Source organism: Pinus tabuliformis, chromosome 9, assembly GCF_031772625.1.
Source record: "Pinus tabuliformis cultivar Carrire ecotype Pingquan chromosome 9, CPIR1, whole genome shotgun sequence".
Taxonomy (NCBI): domain Eukaryota; kingdom Viridiplantae; phylum Streptophyta; class Pinopsida; order Pinales; family Pinaceae; genus Pinus; species Pinus tabuliformis.
In genome coordinates, this window is record NC_142307.1 from 242,847,089 (window position 1) to 242,857,500 (window position 10,412).

Consider the following 10,412-nt stretch of genomic DNA (forward strand, 5'->3'; position numbering starts at 1 on the left):
CCTTGGGTGCGTCCCCGCAGGCAAGGTTGAGAGAACCTGCGTCCCCAGAGATAAATACATTTAGAAAGGCTTTCTCTCTTTTTGGAGTTTGACATGGAGAGCAGAGGCATAAGACTTGCTTAAGAGGGTAGTATGACTGTTGATAGAGCCATACCAACTGTAAATAGCCATGGTGACATTTTTTAAGTAACACTCCTACACTGGCTCCTTACCTCTGCCCTGCTCTTGTGATGCTGATGTTGGAAGTGAGGCCCCTTCCACCCAGGGTGGAGATAACACTCACTTTGCTGCTGCAAACAAAGGTCTACTGCCTTTCTGATAGGTGATGTATACTAGCATAGTATCAGTCTCATGTCGCTCATACTGATGAGATGGGCCACCTATCTCAAGCTCTACCTTTGATACTACTTGTGGAGTGCTAAAGAAGTCACGGGAGATGAAGTCCTCCCAAGAAATACCCTGCAATCCCAACTGATGGCCCACCAAAATTCGGATAAGAGAAAAGTGATAAACACTATTGAGCTGCTGTCGAGGGGTCTTGTGCTGCATGAAATTTTTCATCCTCTCTATGTTCCCGCAAATGAAAAATGGGAGGTTCATCATTCACACCCTGGTAAAGTGCATGAGCAACCTGATGTGATAGGCATTGTTACACAAAATTATCATCACCATGATTATTTACAGTCAGTATGGGTCTATCATCACTTGTACTGTCCTCCTAAGAAAGTCTAGAACCTCATCTCTTCAAATCAAGCTTTGGAAGTGGGAGAAAGACATTAAAAATCAATGTAACTCTGGTTCCGCACTTTATCTCATGGTCACCTACGGTCCCGCACCTTCTGTGTACAAAAGCTGCGTACCTACCTGCTCTGTTCCTAACGGTGCAGGTGCAGACCCCTGTGAAATTCAAAAGGCGCAATTTTTATCTTTAAAAACTCACTTTGGGTTAATTCTAGAGTTTTCTAGAAGGAATTTTGACGTGGATTGTTCGCTCTGAGGTGGTTCATGCATCCCAAAAGAGAAGGAGCTAATCCCTTGACCAAAGGAGTTATCCCTTTGAAGGAGGGCTTTATCCCTTTGAAGGAGGACCTAGTAACTTCCCTCCATTGCACTATAAATACAGGCATTGGGGTGAGGACTAGAGAGGTTAGAAGCTGAACATTTTGAGCGTAAATGTTGGTGAAACAAGAATCTTTGGTTGAGCTTGAGAGGAAAGATCACATACCTCTTGGTTCCATTGGAGAGTGAGTGAATCTTGTCAAAGTAGAGGAGACATCTTGTTGGACCCTGGGAGGAGCTTGTACAGCGTCAAGGCAAAGGTTGTAAAGTTCTTTCTTCTTTTGAATTAATACAATCAAACTAATTTTTCTCAACAAGTATCTTATGTTATTTGTTTCATGGACTCCTTGACTTTCATGTTAAATATGTTTCATGCAATTGGTTTTTCAGGTGCTATTTAATTTTTTTTCCTTGTTTTTGTTTGCAGATTCGCGAAGAGGAGCTCATTTGGATCAAAAGAGCGAGGGCATCCACAAGCTTGCATTGGACCAAAGTTAGGCCCTAAAAACCTTTGTTTTCTATTGTTAATTGAAGCATATTTAGAGAAAGATAGTGTCTGGTTGGTTTGCTTGTCGTTAGGTCTTCTTTATATTCTAGGAAGGTCTATCTTGTCTGCAAGATTGACCCATTTCGTGCGACAGAATGGCAACTCCGCTGGGGACTTGATTGTTTTCTTTGTCTATAATTTGACCTGATAAACTATATTTTTTGTTTCTGTTTTTGACTTGATGATTGTGGGATTGGGTGAATTTAGTTAATTTTGAGTTATTTTTCATTTTTCATAGTTTTGGGAGAGGTACGCACCCTCTAAGTTAAGCATAGTGCGTACTTGTACGCACTTTTACTTTGTGCACAGAGCGTAGACGCACCTGTGTAAATAGGTTGCCTGCGTACCCTGTCAAAAATTTGAAGAATTTCAAATTTTCCTCTTTTTTATCAGTTTAGAATTTGTTTATAAGTTTTAGCCATTGCCCAGACCTGCTTGTTCCCTGTCAAAAACCTTCCTTGGTTTAATTTCATTAGCATTAGGTTTTTAGGTGGAATTCCTAGGAATTTTGCTTGTTGGGTTTGTTTTTCATTTTGGTTGTGTAGTGTCTCTGAGCTTAGAAGCCCTAGAGACCTCAGATTACCTTGGTGTCTACTGGTCTTCTTGTGAGTCTGACCATTTATGAAATGTCCCCTTGTTGAGGAATTCGCTTTGAGTTTTCTCATTTCAAAATTTCGAAAAGCTTGTAGTTGAAAGTTTGGAATTTTCATTTTTACAAAAAGAAAACGAAATATTAGTTGTTTTTTGACCAATTGTGATTCTGCATACATTAGTCCTTAGCTCACATTTAGCTAAGTAAAACATCCTCAAAAAGACTTTTAGTAGGCTTTAACTTCAAGTAGCTTTTTATAGTTTGTAGCTCTCAAAGTTAGTCATTTTCATTAGTTTTGAGTGTCTTTTTTACAAAATATAAAAAACCAAATCTCTTTTGGAAAAGTTTTTCTTTTGTAGTGATTGTTTGCTTTGAAAAGAAAAGCGAAATTTGTGTGAAATAGCTAGTTGTCTCGTTTTGAGTGCTTTGGAAAGGAAAAACTCTTCTTTTAATTTGTTTAATTAAGAAAGATTTGTGTTTACAAAGTAGTTGCATTTCTAAAACTCTTTCTTAAGTTTAGAAGTTCATCAAAGAGAAAAGATTGTTTAAGTCATCCTAGGTGCATCTTTTTAGTGATTTCGAGTCGAGTCTTTACACCACGAGTTTCATCTCCGCCACCTCTTGACTTAAACAACAACCACTAAAATTAATGCTTAAAGTAAAATTCACCTAGTAACATTTTATTTCTAGGGCTCTGATACACCAACTTAGCTTAGGCTAGTGTCTTGGAGTAGGAGAGTAATTAACTCTCCAAGACAGTAAAAACAAACAAGTAGTTGTATCTTGTGGTAGGAAGAAATCCAATTGTTGCATTTATGCTCTGGGAAAGCTCCTCTTAAAGGAGAAGCATGAGATCGTGTCTGAACCAGTGTGGGAATCAATCCTTCCTCATTGGGAACGACGCTAGATATTCACGTATTAAAAACGATAAACCTCGAATTAACCATTGTCGAGGAGCCTGGGGTCACTTGTTGGTAAACCTTGGATTATGTCAAGGAGCCTTCAAGGGGATTGATCTTGCTACTCTGCCCTTGCATGCGTATCGGATTGTAGACTGTTCCCCCAGGTGTACTTGTCTCAGTTGGTAACCTTAGTGGCCATATTCTTTAGGATTCTTCCTAAGGTGACAGTGGTGGGAAGATCCCACTGTACCTAGAACAGACGTCGGCTAGACTCACTTGGATTTTTTGGGGGGTTCACTTCACTCGAGACGATTAAGTGGAGGAACTTGGTCTAGTCTATTCATTAAGCAGGTTGTCGGGGTAACTGTTCCAACCGCCATTTCTATACTGAATTCTGCGACGTTGGATTTCATCACCAACTAGTGTTTTCGGTCCAGAAAGTTACTGTTTGTGTGTGTTTTGATCTCTAGATTCTTTAGGCGTGTGATTCAAATTTGTTTGGTTCTTTAGAGGCTTTAGGTGTTTTTCATTGAGATTTTACTTTGTTTGCGTGTGAAGTAGTTAAAAGTTTTTAACTGTGGCTAAATTACCAAGACAGTCCCGTAGACTTCGGGGCCAATCTGCTGAGTTTGTAACCGTGGCTGATTTACTAAGGAAGTCCCGTAGACTTCGGGGCCAACCTCCTGAAGAAGTCCCGAGCCATCTTGAAGGCTTGAAAGTCCTCGTAACTCCTAGTGGCAGTAAAGTTGGTTCACCTGAAGAAGGAGAGTCTTCATTGGTTGTACATCCTGATTACCAAACACTAGAAACAGGTTATAATCCTGAATCTATTTCGGTTTTCGAACTTGCTGGTAGCTTTTCATCTACTAGTGATATAGGTGAAGAACCTGAGATATCTAAACCTGTTACTCCAACATTGGGTTTTGTCTCTCCAACTTCTAGTGGTCCTAATTCACCTAGGGTAGAAAGAGTAATCACCGAAAATCTTCCTTCTGGTTTGATAGCTATTGAAGAACTTGCTCAGGAAGAAGAAGTAGGCATCCCTATCCATGAAAATCAACCTGTTATTGATCTAAGGGAGCATGAATCAATTTTTTATATTCCACCTAGAAGTACTACTTGGTATCTTTCTTTGACTAATTATTTGGAAAATTCAGTGTTAAGTTTTTCACCACCTCGTATTCCTTATCATCCTAGAGGTTTTTATACTCCCATAATATGTCAAGTCAGTCGTCCATGTTTACTCAATTGCCTGAATCTTTTTTGTACGACGGTCCTTCTGTTCTCGCTGGGTATCAGTCACTTTCTAGTACTTTTTTGGGAGCATCTCCTCAACCCATTGAACAAGGGTTATTCACTGGAAGCAATGGTGCAAAGCTGTTGAGCGTAGAGGACATTCTTATGATGCTAGGTTCTATTCCCAATTCTCAACCTCAAGGTGGCCAGTTACCGCCTGGGGGGCAGCCTCATTTAACACCTGGGGGACAACCTCAAGGTACACAATTTGCATCTAGGGGGCAACCCCAAGGAAACTACGTACCTATGGTACAATATGTTCCTCAAGGTCAACCCCAGACTCAATATGTACTCCAAGGTCAACCCCAGTATCAATTTATACCTCAAGGTCAACCCGAGTATCAGTACGTGCCTCAGGGATATCTACCCCAAGGTCAGTACTCGAACCAAGGTTTCCAACCACCCCAAGGTCAATCTTATGTTCAAGGGACGGGAAATGTACCTTTCAACTATCCAACCTACCCTCAACCCGATTATGGTCCTCAATATTCTCAACCTATTATGGGTCAATACCCCAGAACGAACGTAGTGTGGGATCCATCGCAAACTCAACAGGTGTTGCAGCCAAGTGTACAGTTGTCATCTCAAACTAGACAACCCTTAGTTTCTGGTTCACCCCAGCAACAAGTCCAGTCTAACATTCAAACTTCTATACCTTCGGTAGTTTCATAGTCTGGGCCTACTGCACCTCGTACTCCATCTCAAACGACTGCTGCAACTACCGCAACATCTGTTCCATCTACCCCACCTACTTCTGGAGTATCGACAGCGCCGGTTTCTACTGTTTCTGTATCTACTCCTTAGACATCTTTACCACCATCTAGATCCACCATTCAAACTACGGTTCAGATGCCCGTAGGACAACCTAGTTTAAGTACGGTTGTCACCAGTCAACCTCAATTCACCTATCAACCGTACCAGGGACAGTACCAATTCGGTCCTGCTGTCCAGCAACCAGTTTATCAGTATCAACCGTATCCTAGGTACACTTATCAACAACCTCAACAACCCCAGTACGGTACAGTTAATCCTGGTTTTCTGGGAGGATACAATATCCCAAACGTGATTCCTATTCCTAGTTATCCTGGATATCCTCCTCCTGGGGCTAGTCTCATGAACCAGAGTTTTAGGGATCCTAATCGGCAGTTACCATTTATCGCAACTTTGGACTTACCAGACTTGTCGTGCCTAATGAACGATCTGATTAATTATCTTCCGTTCTGGCTGCCAATGCCGAATAAGTTGCCCAGTGACATTCCCAAGTTCGAAGGTAAATCTGGAGAGGACTCGTCGAACCATGTGATGACTTACCACCTCTGGTGTGCGTCTAACTCCATCACAGATGATTCGATCCGTCTTAGACTTTTCCAGCACACTCTGATTGGTCTTGCGGCCAAGTGGTACATTGGGTTACCACGAGGCACTTTTTATAATTTTAGTCAGTTAGCTACCTCATTTTTAACTCATTTCCAGTTGCCAGTTCGATATGAAAATGGCATGGAATTTTTAACTTTGCTAAAAAAATCGACATCCACGTATATTTCAGATCATACTCATGAGTGGAGACGTCGACGACGTTTAGTGAAGGTATTCATTTCGAATCAAATCTTGGCTGAGTGGTTTGTAAAATCTTTGTTGCCAAGGATCACTGAAGATGTTACTAAAGCCGGAGTTGTTACTGAGGAGCAAGTGATTGCTCAAGCACAGTACCTTGACTTGGTCTATACTCAGTCAGGTACATTACACGAGAAGATCCCCGATCTTCCCAAGTCAAATCAAATCACTGCAGCTCCTTCGGGATCTCATGCCGCTGACAGTATGATTGGTACCATTAACACTAAAAGTAAGGAGAAGTCTTCTAAGAATTCTTCTCCTATCATAACCTTTCCTGATTCCCCGACAGGAGATTCTTCTGCAGAGGTTTCCACCGATGTTCACATTGTAGAATCATCTACAGCTAAATCAAAATCCGGTGGGAAGAAGAAAGGAAAGAAGAAGAATAAAACGGACAAAAGTTCAAAGGAGAAACCTAAAAAGGCGGAACCCAATGATGAAAATCGCAAACCTCGTTATCCCTGTCTCATTTGTGACGAAGAACATTTCACAAGAGACTGCCCTCATCGAGCAGAGGTTGCGAAAATCGTCAAAGGTTCCCAAACTCCTTCTATTTTGAAGGATCCATTTCCAAATCAAGATAGCAAGATGATAGGTTCTTCCTCGAGTGCCAATGAAGAACCCATATTGATGATGTCCCATGTAAGGATTGTGAATCAATCGCAAGATTATGGAAATAAAAGTCATGTTGATGGAAAAGAAGCAGAATCTTCTCATTCTAATCCATCAACCTCAGCTCCCGGTTCCGATCCACTACAGATCGAGAAACCTAATCCAGACTTAGTAATCAAACCTCCCGCCAAGGGTGTACTTCAAAGGTCAGCTTTCAATCCACATGCGAGAGTGGCTCAGAATTATAACATTGTTGAGGATTTAGTTGTTTCACCTTTAGCAATGTCGGCTTTGGAAGTGCTGCAATCATATCCAGCACAATGCAAATTACTTTTGTCGGCTATAGGAGCTGTTGATGTTCAGGACCCGAACCTAATAATCTTTGATCTAGAAAATAGTACACCGCGTTTGCATCATCAAATGGCTTTCCAGATTCCAGTGATAGTAAAAAATAGGCCTATTCATCGGAATGTAATTGATGAGGGAGCCTCAACATGTATTATGTCGATACACTGTTGGAGATCACTTGGTTCTCCTTCACTAAATCAATCCCCGACGATTCTTAATGCCTTTGATGGCCGTGGGTTTCATCCTTTTGGCATTCTACAGGATTTACCTATAGGGGTTGAAGGAAAAACCGTTAGTCTAGGTGTGGAGGTGGTTGATGCCCCTCTAGACTACAACCTTCTCTTGGGTTGAAGTTGGTCTTACGCTATGACAGCGGTCGTTTCATCGGTTTTTAGAGTCATAAAGTTTCCACATAATGGAAAGATCGTAACAATAGACCAGCTGTCTTACTTTTCATCCGACCCAGCCTCTTCAGAGAGTATTCAGCATGTTGATAAAATGACTATCCCATATAAGGATGTTGGAGTAGGGTTAGTTAAAGATGCTGGTTTACTGGGAACTTTTCCTTTTCCTCCAATCAATGCATCATCTTCATTTGCAACTATTCATATGATTACATCATACACTATTTTTTATGACGATCCTTGGATCGTTCGTTCTGAATCTGAAATAGACTCATTTGGTAATTCCATGCCTTTGAGTCCATACGAAATGGCTTATGAGGCTGTGCAATCTTTAGCCGACACGTGTTCAACCGAAAAAGACTTAATGAATGTGGTCCATGAGGAATCACTTTTCACATCAACCTCGGATTTAACTACGTTTTCTGAACTTGTTCACTCTGATGACAAAATTCGTGAAATCCTATGTGTAGATGATTTACCATGGGAAGATCTCCATCACAGATCTTCATTTTTACCTGAGGATGATCGTTTTGAAAATAATTTCTCATCAATCTTTACGACTAAATATGTCAAGGAACCTCAGAATCCAATAAAACATCCTGATTCAGAGTTAAATTTGGGGAACATCTCTCGAACTATTCCCATTGACATTTCGGTTAAGCCCGGAATTGTTGAGAACATTCATATACGTGCCTCCTGTACAGATGACGAAATCCAATTATATAAGGCCCTATTTCAAGAATTTCGCGACGTGTTTGCCTGGTCCTATGAGGAAATGCCAGGAATTGATCCCGCGATTGTTGTTCATGAGATCAAAACTTACCCATATGCTAAACCCGTCCGGCAACGTTTGTGTCAGATTCACCCACGAAAAGTTGTTGCAATTAAAGCAGAAGTTGAAAAACTGTTGAAAGCAGGTTTCATTTATCCGATCCCGTTAACGGATTGGGTATCGAATATTGTTCCGGTTAACAAAAAATAGGGAACAATAAGAATATGCATTGACTATAGGGACATTAATCGATCTTGTCCAAATGACAACTACCCAACTCCTTATATCGATCAAATCATTGATGATTGTGCCGGCAGCGAAATATTTTCATTTATGGACGGTTTTTCTGGATACAATCAAATCAATATTCTACCTGCCGATCAACCAAAAACGACTTTTATTTGTCCATGGGGGACATTTTCTTATTGCAAATTACCTTTTGGGCTTAAGAATGCCGGAGCAACTTTTCAAAGGGCGATGTCTTATGCGTTTCATGACATCAAGCACATTGTGCAACCCTATCTCGATGACTTGCCTGCTCATTCACTACATCGATCTGATCACCTCGTCCACTTACGAGCAATGTTTATGAGGTGTAGGCATTATCGTATTCGGTTGAACCCACACAAATGTGTCTTCTGTATAGAAACAGGTCGATTGCTAGGATTTGTAGTTTCGAAAGCCGGCATTCGCGTTGATCGCTCGAAGGTCGAAGCCATTATCAATTTGCCTCCTCCTTCGAGTCTTCACCAACTCCAAAGTTTGCAGGGGAAAGCAAACTTTTTATGACGATTCATTCCTAACTACGCCGAGGTTACAAAGGGTTTTACACGGTTGTTGAAACAGAACACTCAATTCTCTTGGGATGAGATAGCTCAGAAGTCTTTTGATGCACTCAAACACGCGTTAACCCATGCACCGTTGTTGTATCCTCCCAACTACAACCAGGATTACTTTTTGTACCTCGCCGCCTCCCATTCCACCATTGGAATGGTCTTAGTTCAGGAAGATGAATTCGGAACGGAACATGTGATATATTACCTTAGTTTCACGTTAAATCCGACTGAGCTAAAATACTCACATGTCGAGAAATTGGAATTGGCAGCCGTTCAAGCTGTCCAATGTTTTCGTCACTAAATTTTACTACGTAAAACTACGGTAATTTCAGATTGCAACCCTATGATCTACATTTTTACCTAGAAATTGCTAGGGGGAAAGTACTCTAAATGGATCATTATCCTACAAGAGTTTGACTTGGAGTTTGAGAAATCTAATTATAAGAAATATTTAGTTTTTGCAGAGTTAATGTGTGACTTCCCGTGTGCTGACACAAAAACTATGGCAGAGGAGCCCATTGCAGACGAATCTTTGTTTCTAATCAGCACTTTAGATCCATGGTATGTGGATATCATCGTCTATCTCTAGACCCAATCCTTTCGGCCAGAAATTTCAAGGTCGGAACATCGGAAAATTCGATTCCAGTCCCAACAATTCAAAATTATTGGAGATACTCTTTATCGCCGTGGGGTGGACTCTATTTTTCGACGTTGCTTAATTCACGAAGAGGCTTAAAGGGTTCTAAATGACTGTCACTCTGGAGCACGTGGTAGTCATATGTCTGGGTATTTCACAGCCCAAAAGATATTGCGCGCTGGCTATTTCTGGTCGTCCTTATTTAAAGATTGTATTACGGCGGTCCGAAAATGCCACAACTTCCAGATTTTTTATCGTAAGATGCGCGCTCCACCTGCTCCTCTCCACCCTATAATTTTCGTTGGTCCTTTTTCTAAATGGGGCATCGATTTTATTACATGTAACCCTCACTCGGCCGGGGGGCATGCATATATCATCCTAGCAGTAGATTATTTTACTAAGTGGGCCGAGGCGATGCCTACATTCGAAGCAGACGGCAAGACAGCTGCAATTTTCGTGTTCAATCATATAATTGCTAGGTTTGGTGTCCCACAAGCGATAATCACTAATCATGGGCGTCATTTTCGAAACATTATGATGATTGAAATTACAGGCCAGCTTGGTTTACGTCATGATAATTCAACCCCTTATTATCCACAAGCAAATGGTCTGGTTGAATCCATCAACAAAGTTTTAGTTATCATGATCCGACGAATCATTGGGATTCATCGGTCGAATTGGCACAACATGTTATTTTTAGCGCTTTGGGTGTACCGAACTTCAGTAAAAACATCAACAGGGTTCACTCCTTTCCAACTAGTATATGGTTTAGAAGATGTGTTACCCATTGAGT